General features: G+C 38.0%; 1 protein-coding gene across 2 annotated transcripts in view; it reads left to right on the top strand.

Moving 5' to 3' along the window:
• Nucleotides 1-480: 480 nt before the first annotated feature.
• The window catches only part of LOC145681630 (uncharacterized), a 123,405-nt gene continuing 99,124 nt past the window's right edge, over nucleotides 481-24,761 (top strand). For both annotated transcript variants that reach the window (XM_081753245.1, XM_081753244.1), the window contains exon 1: nucleotides 481-874. The gene's annotated coding sequence lies outside the window, so the exon portion shown is untranslated. The remainder of the gene's footprint in view (nucleotides 875-24,761) is intronic.

Genomic DNA, 24,761 nt, shown 5'->3' with positions numbered 1-24,761 from the left:
CGAACGCAAATCGACTAAGTGTAAACGCGCCATAACTTATTAAAGAAAACTGCCCAACTTCAACTAAACACTGGACTTATTTTTATATACTTCTCCTTTGTTATAGAAATAGCTAAAACCAATGCCAATTATCCTTATTTCAGACAATCATATAATTACAAACATGTATTAATAAAAGTACTGATTTCTCTAGATATATGCTTTGTGACTAGGTAAATATCCTTTAGTTGTTGAATCAAGGTGGAGGCAGGCGACGGCGATTTATTAGAATAGGATCACCCTTACATATTAAGAATATTTATCCAGAACGGGGATACTTTCGTCATCGTTCATTACCAACACTCATTTGCATTAACTCCAATAATAAATTTAGTCACATACAAAATAATTGAATGGCATAGGTTACTGAACCTAAGTCTGCATCTGAATATGTAATTCAGTTCGGGCATGAAAGATAAAGAAGTATTTTGGATACATGTGTGTAAAGGGAAGAAGGTCTCCGCATTTGAATGTACTGATCGTTTCGAATTCCTTTCAAGTCTTTTATTTTGTTAAGTGAAACCAGAATATCAATTGAAATTTCTTTCTTTGGAATTTCTTCTGGGAAATGTTTAATCCGAAAAAAACTATAATGTAGAGCTCATCTATGTCACAGTGACTGTTATTTTATGAAAACTTTCTGCTCACTGTATTTTTTGGTCTGTCTATGGTGATGGGTCACTATTAACAACATTTTTTTCTTTACCTAAGAGATTTTGTTGAGTGTGTTTCAAGTGGCATGTTATTACCCAAGAAACCCGCCCTACTATACTACATATTTTAATCATAGTCTTAGTAATTCTAAATTGAATCCGCTATATCTCCAAGTAACAAGGTAAGGATTTTTTGATTTTATTGTGACATTATTGTTTCACATAATGATGAGTTTATATATACACAACTACCTGAAATAATGTAGCAATATTACTACAACATAACGGAAGCAGTATAATTAGTTGGAAGACATAGTGAAAGTCAGGGCCGGCCTTAAGCCGATTGGACCGATTGCTCCCAATCGGGCCCCGCGCCTAAGGGGGCCCCGCGCTAGTGCCGTCTATTCTACTGTCCAATCTAATCTACTCTCCAGTGCCATTTTAATAGCATATTAAGCCCAGAGCAAACAAGTGTCTTGTGGTCCCTATAAGTAAATTTTGCTCCTAATACATGTAATTAATACATGCCATTCTGTTCGCGGGGCCCCCAGCCAAGTGACTATGGTACCGTTAAGATGACTGCTATTCTCGGTTGTCAAGTAGACCTACACAGAACAACATATAGCAATACAAGTACATCCATGGAATCCAAAAGGGAGCGAATGGTCTCTCCCTAACAAGTTAATGAATAGGGTATAGTTTGTAGTAAGTTTCCAGGCTTAAGCAAATATTTTCTGAATTTAATGCTGCAGTAGTTTCTCTATTTTTCCACATTTACAACTTCTGTTGTAAAAATAGATTTTATGTCCAGGGAGTATTCTGCACACCTCCAATACCCCTAACACTTCCACAAATTTCCTTACAAATACCCCTGGGCGTAAAAATATTGTTTTCTTTGAGTTTGTGTAAAAATGTATATCATTATTCTGGGTGCACACCTTCTTTTATTTTGAACACCCCACTAAGTAAAATTTTCTGGCGTTCTTATTCATTATGTCATATATTACCGTGAACACCGAGATGGTATCAAACAAATCAGCCTCAGTGCGACTTCTTTGCATATACCCTTTCTCTTATTATAGCTATATTAAAAATACAAAACCAGAGAACAAACTTTGCCCTCCCCTGTACAAAATCCCGTGGATGTATTTTTATTTTAAATCAAGTCAGGAAAACAGAATATATACTAGTGCGTACTGAAGAGGTGGCTACTTATGAAGATTTGTCTTCTAACTCGAATAATCCAATGGAATATGTCATCCATCTTCCATCAGTTCCTTAAGGTTTGTGATCGTCTCATCAGCATTTTTTTCAGTCGATGACGATTTCAAGCTGATTATACCTTTCATAAGTAGATAGATACGATGTTGTCACTAGCAGTGCCGTGCCGTGGAAAATCAGCGCCCCGTACATATTAGTGAGGTCGACAGACCAGCCGATACAGTATTGAAGCGTAAGAAAATTTTAAAAAATAAACCCTGCTTCTCCTTGATTTTGAGCACTTTTTATTACTTTTTCTTCCTTCCATTTTATATATGTGCACAAAATGCATCTGCATTTTCCTAATTTTCCTAACGAAGGAAGAGGATTTAAGTACAAACTATAAAGGTAACCAAGAAAGTTTTGTCTCTATTTGTGGAGGTCTGTGTTCAATTGGCCCTCACACCGTGAGCTAAATGCGAATGAAGATAAGGCGAAGGTCACTTATTGGTTTGGGTATGTCCAACATACTACCTGGTTGTGGCAGTTCAATTATACCATGGACTTGCGTAAGAACAGAGTGAACATGGGACCTCCACAGAGCGTCATAACGGCGTGTATACTGTACGAGTTCAAACTCGGGTCAAACGTCGCTGCAGTGAGGCAGAAGATACGCCAGGGCTTTGGTAAGGGTGTCGTAACTACGCGGACAGTGCAGCGGTGGCTTAAGGACGGTGACCAAACACTCGAAGACGCACACCTTCCGAAAGACTAACACATGTACAAAATGAATATCTTTAGGCAGCAATTGAGGCGAACAGTACCAGACATGTGAGGAACTGGGACTATAATTCAGCGTGAGTGGAGAAACCATTCGGCAGCACTTCCATCAACTTCGGAAGCACTACAAGTTGGGTCGATGGGTCCCACATGATTCAACTCCGGTCCAGAAGACAACATCTGTGTTTCTTTGTTGTCTCGTCTGAGGAAGGACCCATTTTTGGACAGGATGTTGACATGTGATTAGAAGTGAGTCCTGTACGAAGCTCCACGGCATTGTCATCATTGTTTAGCATCCCATAAACCGTTTCCAAAACAGCCGAAATCAGAACTGCACTGTCAGCAGTTGTGTACTGTCAGCAGACTGTGTACTGTCAGCAGTTGAGCCGTGTTCAAGAAAAATTCAAAACTCTGAAGCACTTCTGAATCTCAAAGGGATCATTCTGTTACACGACAATGCTAAGCCCCACGTGGCTTGGATAACCCGGGACGTCATTCTACGCCTTGGTTGGGAAACACTATTGCATCCGTCATACTCTCCGGATATTGGACAGTCCGATTATCACCTGTTTCATTCCTTAAACAATCATCATTAAGGACGCCAGTTGAAATCCCTAGTAGAGTTGCAAAATGCACTTGATACCTTCTTCCCTTCACGGCCCACCAAATTCTACCGCGATGGATTCATGACCTTCCAGAACGTTGGCAGAAGGTCGTCGATGTTGATGGGGAATAATTTTGATCTTCCAGGTACGTCTTAGGTGACATATCGATGTTCGAAGATGGTGGATGAGAAAGCGACAGAACTTTCTTGGTTACCTCTATAGTTTGTACTGATATGTACTAAATTATCCCAAGCAATTTTTCCTCTCTCTTTCTTCCTTCTTTCCTCCCGAATTTTGCACTCCCTTACTTCGGTGCCCGGGGCCGTCGCCCCGCTCGCCCCCTCACGGCACGGCACTGCTCACTAGTGTACATTATGTTTTCCTGACGAATTCTTTTCAAAAAGATACAGCTGTTAAGAAATCTTTGAACCAAGGTATTCATATCAATGTGCATTTCATTATGTCTTACAAATATAAACTTACGGAAACATTATGTTTCTCGTAATTGTAGCCCAATTTGATATATTACTGACCCCCTTCCTATTTAAAAAAAAGTTGAGCGAGATACAAGGATGGCTGATTTCAAGGTGGCGGTCATGATAAACATACCCTCAAATAGATGTCTACTTCCTCCCGGTGGCGGTTAATGTGTTTTTGTTTTTCATTCCTTTACCCTTTTACAAATGAAATAAAATTTTTCAAACTTGAAACATATTGTTTTGCCTTATTCTGATAATCAGGTTTTTGGGCACTGCGGCCGTCTTTATGTATAGAAGCACTTAAATTTTGCTTACGCTCGTTTGTTAATATTCCACACTTCTCTGCCAAGTTTGGTCAAAAAACTAGATTTCAACATCGATAAGTTTACTTGTGAGAGAAGAAAACTCTGAAATACTGGTTCAGAATATTCTTGAAAAATTGTGAGGCACAAGGGTGAAATATGTATTATAAAATTCATTCACTATCTGCATTTCCATTTGAGTTATTTCTCTGAAAAATTAGCTGCTATAATCAATGAATTTCGTGAACGTTTTCACCAAAAGATTTTGCAGATGGGAAAACGTTATAAAGGGAAATGGATATAATCACTTGATCAGTAGGGAAAGCGCAATATAATGGGTGTTAATGGACTATACCGACAAAATGTAAGAGCTGATTCTTCACATCAAAATAAGAGAAAAAGTTCATATGGACCTATAGCGAAAAGTGCATAGTTTCAGAGCTAGGGCTATCCAAAATTGCGAAAAAGCTAAATTTCAATAGGCTCTATTTCAAATTCCAGAAACTGTGGGTGGTTGTTCTTATCAGCTAAAAGGAAGCCACGCATACACAATCCAAATGTGCATATTTCATCAATTGTCAATAGGAGTAGAGGGTATTCCGTACAGAGTGTAATTCTCAGATATGCTCTCAATAGAGTTTTATGATATACCCTGATTTCAAGAAATGCCCAAAGTAGGCAGGAGGTACGCCTTGACAACAATGGGCCTCCAATGCTTCAGAGGGAAGGCGGAAGTGTTAGGAACCGGCAGCTCCATAATTTTTGTATTCGGAATAAGGTGTGATGCGACGTATTTCGACAAGGTATATTTCACGTTTTCTTTACTTATAAGTGTGAAAGAAAACATCACAGCATGCGTTTTCCCGAGTACGAAAGATCGTGCTGCTGACGATCATTAAAACTTCCAACATCGCGCCAAAAGATTCCGTGTTCACTGCTGCCGATACTTATCGTTTGCCTACCTTGGACCAATCATAAGATTAGAACATATCTAAAAACTCGGTTCATGTCATGTCTGAGAATTTCACCCTGCAGGGAATACTCTGTACACCCATTGAACATTAATGAAATATGCATTTTTGGATTACGTATGCGTGACTTCCTTTACGCTGATAAGGACTACCATCCACAGTCTCTCGAATTCGAAATAGGGCCTCTTTAAATTTGGCTTCTTCGCGATTTGGGACAGCCCTAGCTCTGAAACTATGCACTTTTCGCCATAGATCCATATGAACTTTTCTCTTATTTTGATGTGAAGAATCAGCTCTTACAGTTTGTCGGCATAGTTCATTAACACCCTGTATATATATATCCATATCCATTACTTCTACAGACCTTGGTGCAAGTTAGTTGTTAACCTGGGGCCCCGCAAAATGTTTGCAATCGGGCCCCGCACCACGTACGGCCGGCCCTGGTGAAAGTACCGCAGACAATACACATTGCACCATAATATTTAAATTTGCAATCTAACCTACTTGTAGGTACTTTGTGAATTGCAAGAATGGAGCAAGGTGGCTCATTGGTAGAGTGCTTACCCACAGTGTGAAGGATTCCCGACAAAGTAACTTTGTAGTGGACAATATTGGGTCCATGGGTTACCTCGGGGAACTCTCACTTCATTTTTTGTTCTCATTTCATCAAGCCTTTCATCATTATTTACTTAATCGTCTCTCTCCATTTGCATTGAGGGGCACAATCGTTGGACGCAAAATTGAAAGATTTCATTTCTTTCTTGCTATTTCTACAGAAAGTGACACTGGTTGAAAAGTGCTCATCTAATACCCGTTTCGCCTAAAATGTTTTGGTAGTAGTCTGGCCCACCACCTCAGGCACCCATATTCTCCATTTGGTTATCTGTACTACGTATATGTACAATTGTAGAACTGCTTATAAACTAGTATCGTATAAGCTCTTAAGTCATTAAGTTCCAATTATTTTAGAAACGTGCAAACTTATAATCGATTAATGTACGTCCGACTGTGTCACTAAACGTTGGTATTACGTATACTGTTGAATCGCCTCGACACAATCTAGGATATTATTATTAGTGTCATCAAAAATAAAAGTGAAATGAGAATTTTCTTTTTACTTTAACAAACTACGATTATGCACAGTATGCTAAATGAGACGGGTAATTCACAAAGGTGCATTCCAGTGAAACGTAGACCCATCGCATGCGATGTTAGAAAAACGTCAAAATTTAGGCATTTTGAAAGAAGCACTCACTCCTGTGGCTATAACTGGTATTAATAAAATGTCAACACGTTAGAACGAACATCTTTGGTAATACATAATATAATTCTATAAACCCTAGTGATCATATGTAAAACACTGATGTAAATATGTTACGAAACTCAGTCCTGCAACAAAATATCAAAAATGCCCTAATTTATCTTAAGTTTCGGCGTAAACATAGTTGTAATATATATATATATATATATATATATATATATATATATATATATATATATATTCGGGTGGTCCAAATTTATATGGGGAAAAATACATTTAGGGATTTATTTGGACTCATCACTAAAAGGTTCCATATGGAACCAAATTAAGCCAAGAGAATAATTAGATCCATTGGATAATTTTAAATGGTGCCCCAGAACGACCTAAAATTTTGAATGCGTTTACAATACATAGTGTATGGGGAAAAGCTGGAATAAACTCTCGTAATTTAGAAACGGCTCAAGGCAATGAAAAAATATCTTGGATAATGGAACTAGAGGAAGAGACCAACCTATTCTTGTATACGTTATCATAGCGGCCGTCTTGAATTCAGGTCAAAAATTTTTAAATAGGAAGAGGATCATTTGACATATCTTTTTGAGGTAGCATTTCATCAGATGCACAAACTGGTATTATTTTCAAGTCACCTATATTCATGTAAGAGTTACTACGTGTGAAAAACAAAATGCTTCATGTAATGTTATTTTATTGCAGTTGTGGAATACAGATATCTAAGAATTTTGAGTCTTTTACATAAACTGAAACAAACTGCTTGTTTCGCTTTGAATTACAAATAAGTTTTTTCCACCCTGATGATTCCCACACCATTATGAGGAAAAAGAAAAATTATAACTTGGAAGCAATTGAAATATCCGTTATTTATGTAGTATCTTTTTGGTAAGTTATGAATCTTATTTGCTACATTGTTCACTTTGTCGCATATAGGAAAATATTGTGTGTGGGCCTCTATTATCTGCAAAAGAAACTCTTTTGTGCTCCTCATTTTTCGTAAGAACGTTGTTGTAATTTTCTATTAGTTACACTCCCCCTTTTTGCACACCGTTTGTTACGTGCATGAATTAAACTATTGTCTTTCCTTGAAGATAGTCATTGTTATTTGGCCATGAAGTCGGATCACACTTAAGAAACCCTTTGAGTATTTTAAATCTCTCGAGGAAAATTTGTTTGTTGTAACAAAATCACTGATTTCTCTTTTCACACGGAATTTTATGGTATCATCTCTTGCGTCAAACTTCTTTGCTGCTTCACGGTTTCCCCTTATAGTTTGAATTCTTTCAACCATTGCTTTTCCATTATGGTAACTCCATCATCAAAAACCCTAATCCTACGTATTCCTCCGTCAAGTACCAGAGTCGGCGTGAAAATTTAAAAAGAGCCACTTCAGATAATTCAACATTTATTTGTCTTTAAGTGTACATATCTTTCAAAAATTGTAGATCTTGTAATGGTGAATTGGATGTTTGATCACATTTTAGCCAACTGTGAACATATAGTCGGATCAGAAAGTGCATACTCTCCGAAGACCCGTTTCAATTTGCTTCGTTAAACGAAATTGTTGGCGAAAGAGAAATATTTTAAATAGTAGCTTGCTTTTCCCATCCACCTTACATGGTGAATTGCTCCAGGGAAACGAAAGAAAGCTCTTCAAGGAGGTATCCCACCCAAGAATATTATGGTCAGTTCTAAAAATTTCCTGTAATCTCTGCTGTGTCATGCTTCTACAAGTTTGATAGCAAAATTCAACACTCCATTTCTTACATCGGACATTTTGTTTTTACATTATCATCATCAATTCCTGGAATAAAGTTAGTGCAATCTATTCTAGACTACTCGTTCTGAAAACACTTCAATGGAAGAACATCCGGTCTAGATGCTAACGAAACGCAAAAGTTACCAAATACACATTTTAAAACTAATTCATAAATGTGGTGTGTACAAGAAAGGTATAGAAGGTTTATTTTTGAGCTACTGCTCTAGCAGAATGCAAGCACCGTTAACAAGATCCATATTGCAAGGAGTAGTGTCACAATAAACTGCCTACACGAACTTTACCAAGTTCCATTCTTCAAGCGAATGTACTATAGTAGAATCAATATGTTCTTCTCTTGATGACGACAAAATGGGAATACCAATTAGCCTCTGATGACCAACTCCTGTAATAATTATTAATAACCTGTCGGCAGTCTCTCTGCCAGTCAAACTCAGCAGTAGTTCTCCGTTCCAATGAACAACTAACGCACTTGATGCAGTCTGAAATTGTTTCTCGTAGTTCTGTGCAACTTCACTACAGGTTTTCTCTCAGCATCGATGAATGGAAGACCCATTTTTTTCTAATTCCGCTACATTATGCCCTAATGCTTATGCTGTCGCTATCAGAATATGTATTACTGCTCTATGAGTGATCTTTTATCGACTAAGAGCAACACCAGTCTTTGAGTAATAAAATTAGTTTCCCCCTTTTACATCTCTTGGACGGTCCGGGCACACACGCATTCGTATTTACATTTTGTCTAACATTCTCAACTGGGTTTTCCTCTTCATTACTTGAACTGCTCCATGTCTTATGGTGTATTAAGTTCAAACAAATCATTTTCAGAAGTGCATTTTCTTTCGCGTTTTTCTTTCGCTTGTAGCCGCGCATACTCCTTTCGTTCTTTTCACGCCAAACTCATGTCTTTACTTTTAGTCGTGTGAGAATTATTCATCTGAAAAAGAGAAATCTTTTCATAGGTAATAATTCTTACATGACTAAATCTATGTTTAAAATAGTGCCATATTTGTGCTTCTGGTAAAACGATACCTCAAAACTATACGAGTATGTCACATGACCCTCTTTCTATTTAAAAATTTTCACCTGAATCCAAGATGGCGGGATTCAAGAAGGCTGCAATGGCAGTACTGTACAAAATTAGATATGTTTCTTCCTCTATTTCTATTATCCAGGGTACCATTGCATTACCTTTAGCTGTTACTAAATTACATGAGTTTATTCCAGATTTTTCACATATACTATGTACTGTAATTGGGTTCAAAATTTTAGGTCGCTTGGGGCACCGTTTAATATTATCCAATGCAGCTATAATATTCAATCATATTATTCAACCATATTATGCATCGGTGAATGGAAGATCTATTTTTTTTCTAATTGAGCTACATTATGGCCTAATGCCTCTGCTGTTGCTATTAGAATATGTATTGCTGCTCTATGAGTGATCTTTTATCGATTAAGAGCAACACCAGTCTTTGAGTAATAAAATTACTTTTCCCCCTTTTACATTTCTTGGACAATCCGGGCACACCCGCATTCGTATTTACATTTTCTCTAACATTCTCAACTGGGTTTTCCTCTTCATTACTTGAAATGCTCCATGTCTTTTGGTGTATTAAGTTCAAACAAAGCATTTTCAGAAGTGCATTTTCTTTCGCGTTCCTCTTTCATTTGTAGCCGCGCATATCCCTTTCTTCTTTTCACGACAAACTCATGTCTCTACTTTTAGTTGTGTGAGAATTATTAATCTGAAAAGGAGAAATCTTTTCATAGGTAATAATTCTTACATGACTAAAGCTATCTTATATAGTTTTGAGGTATCGTTTTACCAGAAGCACAAATATGGCACTATTTTAGTCACATGACCCTCTTTCTATTTAAAAATTTTCACCTGAATCCAAGATGGCGGGATTCAAGAAGGCTGCAATGGCAGTACTGTACAAAATTAGATATGTTTCTTCCTCTATTTCTATTATCCAGGGTACCATTGCATTACCTTTAGCTGTTACTAAATTACATGAGTTTATTCCAGATTTTACACATATAATTACTATGTACTGTAACTGGATTCAAAACTTTAGGTTGCTTGGGGCACCCTTTAATATTATTCAAAGCAGCTATAATATTCAACCATATTATTCAACCATATTATGCATTTAATATTATTCAACCAAAGGCTAGTTTTGTTATAAGAGCAGAGCAAAGTGTCGCTGTAGTTGAAAGGTTCTGAAAGTAAAGCTTTGGTAGTTTTCAAATTGAACTATCTGTTTTTGCTCTACATTGGTTGTCGCCTCACTGGTAATTGAAAAAGAAACTTTGCCGCTCTCAGTGTGATAATAGAAGCTTTAGTCACGCAACAAATCACATTTTGATACCCTTACAGTGAAACCAAGTATCATGTATGAAGGAGATAATCTTTACCCAAATTCACTATTTGTGATGGTTTCCTGCCCCTTTATGTATAGCCTATCAGGAAAGTAAATACAGACCTGTTTTTAGATTCTGTCATTCCTGCACTCCATCCATGGATAATATGAGAATTAAACCAATTAAACGTTTCTGAAGAGCAAGAAGAGAAGTGTAATCTGAATAAGACATTGCAGAAGGACACAAGCTGTGAATACGAATATGCATAGTGTAAATAAAGGATGACACCGAAAAAGAAAGCCAGAGACAGCTGCTAAACGGAGAAAAAAGAGTAAACATTGTCGAAGTGGAACATAAAATACAAATGCTAGCAAATACGCCGACAACTAAACGTTTACGATGCAATGATTTTGGTGTAGTGGTTAAGGTGCTGGCTTACAAATGCAAAGGACGTCAGTTCGTATCACCTGCAAGGAGGTTTTTAAAATTTTTGTTAATAACGAATACAACTCATGAGAGATGGTAAAAGAGGTCGTATTTAGTCCCTCGTAGCTACTACTATTGCTAACGTTTAGTATTATCAGTACTAGTAGTTTTTTGTCTTTGCGTATTGCTTTTATTCTTGCCTTGATTTCGAAAGAGAATAACATCCGAAAAATGATAACAAAAGTCCTCTTATTTTGAATGTAAACACCATTTGCAATTAGTAAAGAATAAAAATTGAAGGTTCGGACGTAGCTGAAAAAAGTAAAAAAAAATGGAAATGGAGGGGTTCGAACGTATACTCATGGTCATTAAAAATACAATCACTACATCCCTTAAACCTCTCGACTATGACTTCTAGGTTGAGTACTGGAAGGTTTGTGTTTAGGTTTGGCTGGACAATACGTTTTGCAAAGAAGCTCAATTTAGCTCTGACGCAGCACGAGTGCGAGAAGGGAGAAGGGTACGAGGCACTTTCTATCTCTCTCTCTCTCTCTCTCAGTGTCTATCAATTTCCATATATATATATATATATATATATATATATATATATATATATATATATATATATATATATATGTGTGTGTGTGTGTGTGTGTGTGTGTGTGTATGTATAACGTTTTTTGTGAATGCTAAAACTGCCGTAATTTTCATCGGATTCAGCTTAAACATGGCACAAACATTAATTGTTAAAATACGAAAACGAAATTTCGCCCATAAATGGATACTCGCAATGTTTGAGTGAGTTTTCCTCTTTTACTGAAATATTTTTGTGCAGAGACTTATCCCCTTTTATTAAAATATTGGACCCGATTAATAATCTAAAGAAGGTTCACGTCCTTTCGCTACGGTCAGGCATTTGTTTTTTTTAAGAGAGGATATTTTCTTATCGGAACAAGACAATTGTTAGTGATGACATGAATTTACACATTGAAAGTGAAGTAGCTTGTGAAACGTGTTATTTGAAACAATAATATAATAAATGTGCTCTCTCCTAACACCGAGAACTGTAAAGCATGTACTTCGTGTTCGGAAGCGTGAATGGCGAGGAGTGTCATTTGATTTGCTTTTTAGTAACACATTGCATTGCAATTAGTGGTAGGCAACATTAGTGGTAAGTAAAATAATATATATAGCGTGAGCACAGAGACAGTACCTGATTTTGAAGGGCCATATAATTAACGTTTAATTGAATATTTACATGAAATTTTGTACAGAGCATGTCAAAGTATTTTCCCATCTATCTTTTCAGAATCCTAGTTCTGCTAGGGCAGCTAAAGGGCAGTAACATTGAAACTGGCATTCACCCCAAAGCAACGAACATGGTGCGTTTTACAATTTGCAAAAACAAGCAGTTTTGTGAGAGTACTGCGTGATTACAAACGACAATTTAATGCTGATCCACCCACACACAAATCCATTGTGAAGTGGTATAGAACGTTTATTGCGACGGGGTGCATTTGTGATCAAACAAAAAAGTTCAGGGCGACGTCCAGTCTCCGAGGAAACTGTGGAGCGCGTAGGAGCAACTATCGTACACAGCCTACAGAAGTCTACACGTAAAGCTAACAGCGAGTTGTAGATGTCACAAACAACAGTAATCAAGATCTTACGCAGGCGTTTGCGGTGTTACCTGTAGCGACTGCAGTTGCTTCAGATGTTATAGCCACAAGGCAAGGTAAAGAGCCGTGAGTTCTGTGAGACTATGCAAAATTGCATGTAGGATGAAGATCATTTTCAGCGATGAGGCAACATTTCATTTAAGTGAAAAGGTGAATAGACACAATGTAATGATATGGGGAACCCAGAATCCTCATGCAAATGTAAACGTGGAACGTGACTCACAGAAAATCAATGTTTTTTGTGCAGTATCAGAGCGTCGGGATCACGGTCCGTTCTTCTTTCAGCAACAAACAATTACAGGTGAAAGTTACTTAGCATTGCTACGCAAATGGTTGATTCCGCAACATAGTAATGAAGAGATAGACTACTACGTTCTACAACAAGATGAAGCGCCGCCACACTGACATCACGCTGTACGCAGGTTTCTAAACGAGAACCTCCCAAACCGATGGATAGGGCGCTCTCGAGTCAATGATCAAGTTCTTTGCAAGTGGCCTCCAAGATCAACTCACCTCACTGTTTGTGACTTCTTTCTGTGGGGATTTGTAAAGGACAAAGTGGATTCACCTCCACTATACGCAACTCTGAACGATCTCCAAGAACGCATCAGTGTTGCTGTCAACTTCATCACATCGGATATGCTTCACAATGTGTGGTTGGAGCTAGATTACCACTTCGATATTTCCCGCGTTACAGGTGGCGCTCATATCGAGTTTTTGTGATTTCAATTATTTCTACAACAAAAACGTTTATGTATCACTGTTCAAAATATCAACAAAATATTCCTTCGCATATTAAATTTACACTAATTTGAATCCTGGGAATGTTTCTGTGCTCCCCTATATATATATATATATATATATATATATATATATATATAAGGTGTTGTTTGTGGCAACCCACTATCTTCCTCAATTCTTATCAAACGTAATGATTGAAACGCCATACCTTCCTTACAAACAAAATATTAGCAATTTATATGGAGAGAACGGGATATGATGGGAGCTAGGTTGGAAAGTATGCACTCATAGTACTCAGAAAAAATAAGAGACTTCAATGCAAAAAGAACGAAGAGGCAGAGCCCTCTTTACGCAAAATATCGATAACTTATATCGAGAGAACAGAAAGTTATAGTGGGATGGGACCAACGTTGGATACCATTGAGCCATAAGGCGTATTGAAAAAATTATGAGGGGGCGTCAGCCAGCATAACTTATTTCCACATGATAATATAAAATTACTACTAGCTAACTCGAGCGTATATTTGGAACAATATATTTCATATTATTATTATTATTATTATTATTATTATTATTATTATTATTATCAACAGCGTCTTTTGATTACGTGTAATGTTTGACATGAAACCAAAGAGAAGATTCACCATTAGTAGAAAGAATAAGAATAGACAGTTACTTTAACTATGAAGGACGACGAAAAATACGAAAAAAGTGACTGTCTGTACCGAAAAGAAACAGTGCTTTCTCTCAAATGGATAAAAAAAATCAAGCCAAGGTACATTCCAACTCGGGTGGACAGCGCTAAAAGCCATTGCTTTGTCCACTCACCAACAGTGTCGTTAGGGATTACAACCACTGCATTAACAGCTATCACTTCCGTGGGTTGTATACTATGATCACGTGTTCTATCTTTGCTGAAAGTCGACAATGCTTTTACATGTAGTACTTAACCTACATACTATGTAATACATGTGGTATTTAGATCTACATGCTCTTCATATAATGTAATATAAGGGCCATGCTCTGAATAAGAAAAAGAACATTCATTGGTCAAAACGGAAACAGTTGCCATCAGAAATATTTATTTATGAGGCATGATCAGTGAACTAATTCAGAATAGTTACTGTTTAGTTCCGTAAAAGAAGAAAGGAGTATATAAAGCAAACATGTCTAGTCAACCAGATCGACCAGAGTTCACAGAGGCGGAAGCAGATGTGTAGTAATGCAACAACTTTGGTTAAATTGATAATTCGTTCTGTATCCTGTAGTAGATAGTATCACAATTTTACGGGAGAGCAGAGAAAGACTTACTAACCTTATCATATAGAAAGCTTTACTAACCTCGTCATACAGACACAAATGGATGTAAAGCTGATTAGACATTCAGTGGTTTGCAGGTATGTGTATTCCCTGAAAGATAAGACATAATACAATTCTTCATACCTCAGCTTCCAGTAGCTGGACACATGCAATTTCTGGTTAGATACTGAAACTACTGTCGGATTTTAATACATGACGTAGTGCATAATACAAAATGCGTTGCATTACTTGTTTGATTGTAGAAAGCTATTAGTTAAGTGTTCTCAAAAGTTGTGTGTAAACTAGAGATGGCCAATTCCAGAATTTTTACTCCCGAAAATAAAACAGGGCAAATTCCGGAATTCGCAAAATTCCAGAATTCGAAAAAATCCGGAATTCGGAAAAATCCGTAAATTAGAAATTTCTAATTTCGTAAATATTCCGAAATTCAGAAAAATCCGGAATTTTGACGAATTGCTGGATTTTTCTGAATTCCGGAAATTTCTAAATTCCGGATTTCTTCGGAGTTCCGGAATTTTTCTGAATTCCGGAAATTTACCGAGTTCCATCATTTTCCGAAATCCGGAAAGTGAAAGTTCCGCTTCCGGAAAATTAATTTCTCTTGGTTAATATGTACGGTGGCTGATAATTAAATGCAGAGTGTGATAATTAAATCTACCATATCTGTAGTTGGTGGTGAAGAAAACCAACCTGTAAACTACGACTTGACCCACAACTCAGCACCCACCGTGACCCACTATGACAAACCACCCACCATGAGCCACTCCGACCCAACAACCACCATGAACCACTGACCCAATAAAACGCATTGTCATTAACTGCGACATTTTATCCACTGCCTCTTCTCCACTGACTAAGGAGTTTACACTTATAATAAAACCAGGTTGTGAAATTCTAACTAATCCGAGTTTCAATTTTACGGTTAATCGCTCAAGCACCGCTCTGTTACGATGGATTTGATCTTTACGGTATAAAATGGTAAAGTGTTTGTCATGGGTAAAATTACGAGGTATTTCAATTAAATTACCATGGTCTAATTATTTTATTGTTGAATTATTGATGTTTTTGAGTGGAAAGACATGAAATTTTTAAAGTCCGAAATCAAGGTAAGTAAATTCGTTCTCAAGTCATGTAAGCTTGAGACGGACAACCTCCTGCTCGTGGGTTTTCTCGGGAGACCCCGTAAAAAGTCTGAATCATGTCCCATCATTTTGGGGCTATGGGCCTTTCGAAGTTCATTTTATTTTGCTTTCAGCAGCCTATAGCTCCGAAAGTGAGTATTTGTGCACCCATATTGGTCTATACTTTTTGTGTAATAGTAATCACACACAAAAGTTCTTTGTTGCGAACTATACATTATATAAAAAAATATTAAGACACAATATACAATACAGAGGGGCATCAGAAATGAGTCAAACATTAAGTTTCCCCCGCCCCCCATGTTGGGGGAGGGGGGTGAACGTGAAATTTTCAAATAGGAACATAGGTCGAGTGATACCTCGTTCAAAAGAGCTTGAAAAATTGAACAATTTTTGTACGAAACAATTCTTGATATGGGGCACCGTTTTCAAGATGGGCCCCAAAAATGCTCCTGTATCCGATAAAATTTCCAGTACTTATAAATAAGTGTTACAAGCCAATATATCGCGAACTATACATCATATAAGAAAAATATTAAGAGACAATGTACAAAACAGAGGGGCTTCAGAAATGAGTCAAACATTAGGTTTCCTTCGCCCCCCATTTTGGGGGGAGGGGGTGAAGGTGAAATTTTCCAATGGGAACATAGGTCGTGATACTTCGTTCGAAAGAGCTTGAAAAATTGAACAATTTTTGTAGGAAACAATTTTTGATATGGGGCACCGTTTTCAAGATGGGCCCCAAAAATGGTCCTGTATCCGATAAAATTTCTAGTACTTATAAATAAGTGTTACAAGCCAATATATCGCGAACTATACATCATATAAGAAAAATATTAAGAGACAATGTACAATACAGAGGGGCTTCAGAAATGAGTCAAGCACTAGGTTTCCCCCGCCCCATATTTTGGGGGGGAGGGTGGTTGAACGTGAAATTTTCAAATGGAAACATAGGTCGAGTGATACCTCGTTCGAAAGAGCTTGAAAATTTGAACAATTTTTGTAGGAAATAATTTTTGATATGGGCCCCAAAAATGGTCCTATATCCGATAAAATTTCCAGTACTTATAAATAAGTGTTAGAAACCAATATATCGCGAACTATACATCATATAAGAAAAATAGTAAGAGACAATGTACAACACAGAGGGGCTTCAGAAATGAGTCAAACATTAGGTTTCCCCCGCCCCCATTTTGGGGGGAGGGTGAACGTGAAATTTTCAAATTCGAAAATAGGTCGAGTGATACCTCGCTCGAACGGGCTTGAAAAACAGAACAATTTTTGTAGGAAACAATTTTTGATATGGGGCACCGTTTTCAAGATGAGCCCCCAAAATGGTCCTATATCCGATAAAATTTCCAGTACTTATAAAAGTGTTACAAGCCAATATATCGCGAACTATACATCATATAAGAAAAATATTAAGAGACAATGTACAATATAGAGGGGCCTCAGAAATGAGTCAAACATTAGGTTTCCCCCGCCCCCATGTTGGCGGGAGGGGGTGAACGTGAAATTTTCCAATGGGAACATAGGTCGAGTGATACCTTGTTCGAAAGAACTTGAAAAATTGAACAATTTTTGTAGGAAACAGTTTTTGATATGGGGCACCGTTTTCAAAATGGGCCCCAAAAATGGTCCTGTATCCGATAAATTTTCCAGTACTTATAAATAAGTGTTACAAGCCAATATATCGCGAACTATACATCATATAAGAAACATATTAAGAAACAATATACAATACAGAGGGGCTTCAGAAATGAGTCAAGCATTAGGTTTCCCCCGCCCCCATTTTGAGGGGAGGGTGGGTGAACGTGAAATTTTCAAATGGGAACATAGGTTGAGTGATACCTCGTTCGAAACGGTTAAAAAAATTGAACAATTTTTGTAGGAAACAATTTTTGATATGGGGCACCGTTTTCAAGATGGGCCCCAAAAATTGTCCTGTATCCGATAAAATTTCCAGTACTTATAAATCGGAAATGGCTAAGTAGAAAAATATGAAACAAAAAATTAAAAAGGTAAACGCCATAGGCATCGTGGAATGGTGTTGTCGTGGTGCCCCAGGGCCCCATCATGGGTCCCCGGGACCAATTTTAAAATTTAAAATCTGAATATAGGTCGAGTGATACCTTGTTTGATAGATTATGGAAAACCAAACAGCTTATTAAAAAAAATATTTTGATTTCGGGCAAGCCTGTTTCAAAATGGCCGCCGGAAATGGTTCCACATTCAGATAGAAAGTGCAGTGTTCAAACTGAGTGTTACAAGCCAATATCCCGCGAATTATTGCATCAAATAATAAGTGTTAAGAGTCAATGTACAATAAAAACATGCCTAAAAATATGTCGAACACGAGGTTCCATCATCATACTGGAAGTGAATAACAAGTAAAATGTTCGGGGGAAAATCGACCTATAAGGGTTAAAGTAATAATAATAATAAGAAGAAGAAGGAGGAGGAGGAGGAGGAGGAGGATACTACTACGAAAAATAATAATGAAACTAGTAATAATAATAATAATAATATGAATGAAAATAATAAGACAATGAATAATACTAATACGTATGCGCAAAAAGACGTCGTTTATCAATCACTACAATCCTATGAGAAAGGGATAGGAAGGTACCTATTACGCCCTACTTGTAGGCAACATCTCAACATGTGCCCAGTTAGAGTAAGGAAAGCCCGTCAACGTCATTGCCTGGGGAATGGAAACGATGGTCTTCGGAACATAGCACAACGATAACATTGTATATTGCATTAACAATCTGTACCATCTTATTAAAAAAAAAAAAAAAAAAAGGATCAAAGGCGAATTATTTGAGCCGTTTTATACAAAGAAAAGAAAGTTGCAAGGAAATACCTTTAGATTATTTTTGTTCGTCAACTCTTAATGTAATCGCTATGGAAACGTAATAAAAGTAAGTGTAAGTGTGCAGACATCTTGTTAAATATGTCAATGAGGAATATAAACGCTTCTCAAGATTAAGTATTAAAACCAATTTAAGAAAATTATAATTGTGTTTGTCACGTAGTTTAAGAACCGGGATACAACCTAGATACTACGTAGAAATAAATGTAGTAAAATTAGTGGTGTCTCAACTCCAGAAAATAGACATTTTAACGTTATTATAAATTGTTGCCGGAAACCCGAAAATATATATTAGAAACGTAGCAATAGCTAGTACTCTACCTCCTTAATAATGGCTGGTATACACAAGTGTCAATAGAGCCGATCACACAGGGGACGGGGAATGTGATTTTCATTGTTCTACTGAGAACATTTGACTGTACCTGTGTGTTGTTTGTTCATGCAGTGTGAATAGTTGGTATTATTTTTTTCTTTTTGAGTAGTAGTGTTCAACGTAAAATCATCATTGATGTTACATTGCCTAGCTGTTAGTGAGAGTGTTAGTGACTTGAAGGGAAGTGGCAGTGTGGATATTGTAGGTAGGGGCTGTAGTTGTGTGTTGAACGGTTCAAAAGCGTAGAAAGAACGGGGTATAAACTTTGGTGATAAGTTTTCCGTACAAGGAAACGAACACTATCGCATTAATATTATTAGTTTGGGTAGCGTTTGAATAGAGCAATGGCGGTGTTTGATCATTGTGTAGATATGTTGCTGGTGTTGGGCGAATGTAGAAGAAACTATCGTAACGCGACACTAAGATATGCAATGCGCTATCGTCAACGCCAACAAACATCTCACGGCGTTTCTGCGATTGGAAAGACGTTTGTGGCAACATGGTAGTCTTGTCTAAGAACGAGGTATGGGTCGTTACCGCTCTGCAACCAATGAAGAACGTGCAACAGGAATATTGGCAGCAGTGCATGTAGACCCACATGATACCACGAGACATCTTGCTGAGGCCAGTGGAGTTAGCCAAAGATCTGTAGTGCGTATTTTGCACGGGTACATGTTTCATCCGTATCATATCATCTTACATCAGGAACTATCTGGCAATGATTTTCATGCCAGATTGCAATTTTGTCTATGGTTGGAAGGTATGGAAAACAGACAGCGCAACTTCATATCCACCATCTTGTTGACAGATGAAGCTACATTTACAAACACAGGACACGTAAACGGACATAATATGCATTATTGGGCTAGGGAAAATCCACTATGACAGAGACAAGTTGCCCATCAGCATCGGTGGTCTCTTAATGTATGGTGTGGCATCCTTGGTAACCGTATCATTGAGCCATATTTTTTGATGGACGTCTTACTGGTGATACCTATGCCGCATTTATCAGTGATGTACTATACCCGGAGTTGTTAGACAATATTCCTTTCGCTGAACGTATAAGAATGTAGTATCAACATGATGGTGCTCCAGCACACAACGCACGCCAGGTCAGAGCCTTATTGGATCACCGTATGGCGAATAAATGAATTGGGCGTCGAGGTCCTATTCACTGGCCTCCACGATCTCCTGACCTAACCCCACTTGATTTTTTCCTCTGGGGTTATGTTAAGGATCGGGTAATGTCCAACGTACCAACAACTACTGATGATATGAAGGCGCGTATCCAAGGTGTGTGTGCATCTATCACTCCAGAGATGCTACATGATGTACGAACATCCCTGTGCCGCCGCTTACGGAGGTGTGTGGAGCAGGATGGAGGACATATCGTGCATCATTTGTAACATGGTAAATGTTGAAATTATTTGCTTTACAGTGATTGAAATTACAATTTTTAACATCGCACATACCCGTAAAATTACTAAACGTTATTCTGCTACTCTACAGGATATTAGGTTGTGGAAATGCTGTTGTGACAGGCTTGCCTGAAATCAAAACAACTTTTGTAGTAAGATGTTTGGTATTTCACGATCTATCAAAGAGGTATTACTCGCCCTATGTTGCGATTTGAAAACTCCTTGTACGCCCCTCCATACAAAAGCGGGGAGAGGGAACTTTAACACAAATTTCAGGCTTTCTGTATTGTACATTGACTCTTAACACTTTTCTTATTTGATGCGTAGTTCGCTTGATATTGGCGTGTAATACTAGGGTGCAGCGTTTTACCACTTTTTTCTCGGAATGAAATGTAATACCTGGCAAAAGTGGCCAATCCACATGGACATTTCAGGTATTGATTTTTTTTTCAAATCAGATAATATCTTCTGTGAGAACTATTGCCTTAAAGTTTCAAAATTTACCTGAAAATTCAAAAAATACCAAAGTTGTTCATTAATTTTAGTTATGTTAAAGGAAACATATTTTTGGTTAAATGCATGTCAGTTGCTATGAAAACTGACATTCAAGTATAAAAATGCCAGTTATATGCCCTTGGGGGCAATGGGGGTACCTCCTCTGGGGCCAGAAAAGGGGGCAAATTCAGTACAGTTAAGCGGTTGTGCAGCTCCTCGCTCACCTGGCAATATAGCTTGGCCAAGTGACCCAGAGCCCACCATGTAGAGGTGGCTGCACCTAGGGCTCCTCTGCTAGGCCTATCCAATCAACCAACCATATGTTGGGCCGGATGAACTGATCCGATTAGTCAGTGTCAGGAAAAATTGTCACAAATTGGGACTTTGAAATTTAGACGCAGCTTGCCTAGAAAGTAAGGTTGACCTGATTATTCCGCCTCTAGCCTCACTGGCACATACGCGGGAGGCTTCTTCAGTGACCAATTTCACTATCCGTTCTACTGCCACCGTGTGGCACGGATGGACGGTGAAGGACTATTCTGGCACAGTGTTGTCAGGAAGTGAAAGTTTGACCATGAGCTGTTTGTTTGGTACCGTCCATAGAACTTACTGGTAGTACAGTTATTGAAACATCAGTGCTTTCCCAAAAGATCATTGCAGTGTAATCGTTTGCCTCAAAATTCAGTCTGGGAATGATTTTATATCTAATGGAGTTATGGAGATTCCCTGCTTCGTATTCTCGAGCACTAAGAATCTTATGTAATGCATCTTGTCGGACAGCAAGTCGACCATCAGTCATCATGGCGAGAAGAATTTTTCTGGGAGTGCAAAGAATGCATTCGTCTGAACGGATGAACGGATTACAGCCTGGTATTCCCTTGGTAAGTATCTAGACATTGAATGACCTCAAAGACGTGAGAGGACCATCAGCAATGGAAGACCGTGTTCTGATACGGCATTGCATAACCACACAGACTCTAAGTATGAATATCGCAATTTCTATTAATTTCTTGGTAGGTTTTTTGTTGCAATATACAATGTTAAAATTCTTTTTGCACTAGTCAACCAGCTAGCTTCGTTTAGTTTGCCAGGGAACATAGAAACAAGCTCTTCCGGGCATGCTCTGGAATCAATGGCTTGAGATATCTGGAACAAGCGTCTCAGGTCCTTACTGAGTTTTCTGTGCTCTTCTGGACTATGATGAGGTAAGTCACATTTTATTGGTTTGAATAGCAACACTGAAAGCTTTTTCACAGTTAGATAGTTTTGAAACTATGAGACGTGTGTAAGAATAGGAGCTTGAATAAGCGCCGTGAATATGCGTGAAAACAGCTCGGAACAGCAGTTCATTAAAATGCAAGAGACAAATGGCCCATTGCATTTGTCTTCCTGTTAGTTCCTCTAATTTTCGAAGAACAACTCCATTCCAAGCATGTTAGTGTATGTTCCATCACACTCAAGAACCTCAACTTTATCAAAGTCAACTTTGAGTTGGTTCATGATGTATTCGAAAATAGCTCTGGTCTCGTCATGTGCAGAGCCAGAGGATGGTGTCACGTGACCTACGTATTGAGAGTTACGTTCAGACACAAGTGATAAGTGCTCTTCTCTAACGATGCCTGTGTGTGTTTCAGTGTCATCCCTTCTATCATCAAAGTATAGGATTTTAATGGGATCATCATTTCTAGAAGCAAGTTTAAGTTTCGCACGCCTTATTTTGTTCCTGTCTACAGTTAAAGCAGATGTTATGTCGCTAGATTTTTTAGAAGTTATAATACCAGCCTTTGAAGCTGCCTGAAGCACATTATGTGCCGCAGCCCTTTCGCTTACATTGTATCTGTGAGCAATCATAACAGTTTCAGTCAAATCTACGAAAGTCGTTCCCAAAGTAATGCATATTTTTTTTTATGGAAACTAATGGAGTTAACTAATACTAATATTGTAGCTGGTTCATATTTTTATAATTAACAACAGCACAGCTAAACAGAGCAATATCTCAGCTACAGACTCATTTTTCCACATAGTTCTCACCATTTGTTATGCACTTTTGCCAATGATGAACCAGAGCCTGCATGTCGCGCTTGTAAAAATCGGCATTCCATGGATTGTCTTCTGGATTCCGGCTCGTAGTGATAACACCACGTATCATCTCCAGTGACGATGCTATCCAAAAAATTGTCAAGTTCATCTTCATATTGGTCCAGCAGGTCCCAAAGGAAAAGGCAAGGACGAAAAAAGCCCTAGAAACGCTTAATTGTACTGAATTTGCCCCCTTTTCTGGCCCCAGAGGAGGCTCCCCTATTCCTCCCAAAGGCATATAACTGGCATTTTTATACTTGTATGTCAGTTTTCATAGCAACTGACATGTATTTAACCAAAAATACGTTTATTTTAACATAACTAAAATTAATGAACAACTTTGGTATTTTTTTGTAATTTTCAGGTAAATTTTGAAACTTTGATGCAATAGTTCTCACAGAAGATATTATCTGATTTGAAAAAAAATCTACACCTGAAATGTCCATGTGGATTGGGCACTTTTGCCAGGTATTACATTTCGTTCCGAAGAAAAAGTGGCAAAACGACCCACCCTAGTGTAATACTCAATTTGAACACTGCACTTTCTATCTGAATGTGGAACAATTTTTGGGGGCCATATTGAAACAGACTTGCCCAAAAGGAAAACAAATTTTGTACGAAGCTGTTTGGCTTTCCACGATCTATCAAACAAAGTATTACTCAACCTACAGGTGTATTCCAATTTGAAATTTTGAAAATGGTCCCGGAGTCCCATGATTAGGGCCCTGGGGACACCACGACAACATCATTCTACATTGCCTATGATGTTTTCGTTTTCCATTTTTTTGTTTAATCGTTTCCTACTCATACGTTTCCAATTTATAAGTACTCGAAATTTTATCTGATACAGGACCAATTGTGGGGTCTATCTTGAAAATGGTGCCCCATATCAAAAATTGTTTCCTACAACAATTGTTCAATTTTTCAAGCTCTTTCGAACGAGGTATCACTCGACCTGTGTTCCCATTTGAAAATTTCACGTTCACTTCCCTCCCCCCAAAATGGGGGGCGGGGGAAACCTAATGTTTGACTCATTTCTGAAGCCCCTCTGTATTGTGCATTTTCTCTTAATATTTTTCTTATATGATGTATAGTTCGCGATATATTGGCTTGTAACACTTATTTATAAGTACTGGAAATTTTATCGGATACAGGACCATTTTTGAGGCCCATCTTGAAAATGGTGCCCCATATCAAAAATTGTTTCCTACAAAAATCGTTCAATTTTTCAAGCACTTTCGAACGAGGTATCACTCGACGTATGTTCCCATTTGAAAATTTCACGTTCACCCCGTCCCCCCAAAATGGGGGGCGGTGGAAACCTAATGTTTGACTCATTTCTGAAACCCCTCTATATTGTACATTGTCTCTTAATATTTTTCTTATATGATGTATAGTTCGCGATATATTGGCTTGTAACACTTATTTATAAGTACTAGAAATTTTATCGGATACAGGACAATTTTTGGGGCCCATCTTGAAAACGGTGCCCCATATCAAAAATTGTTTCCTACAAAAATTGTTCAATTTTTCAAGCTCCTTCGAACGAGGTATCACTCGACCTATGTTCCCATTTGAAAATTTCACGTTCACCCCCTCCCCCCAAAATGGGGGGGGTGAGCTCCTCCGTGGCTAAGCGGTTAGCGTACGCGCCTTTGGCGTGGGAGTCCCGGGTTCAATTCCCGGCGGGAGCTCATGTGGTTCGGATCCCACGTTAATCAGTAGGTCCACGTCTCATATAGCCTCGCTGCTGAACGGGACGTTAAACTC

This window comes from Thermobia domestica, chromosome 3, assembly GCF_964235325.1.
Source record: "Thermobia domestica chromosome 3, izTheDome1.hap1.1, whole genome shotgun sequence".
NCBI lineage: Eukaryota > Metazoa > Arthropoda > Insecta > Zygentoma > Lepismatidae > Thermobia > Thermobia domestica.
Note: the sequence above shows the minus strand (reverse complement) of the source record. Positions and strands in the feature narration are given on the sequence as shown.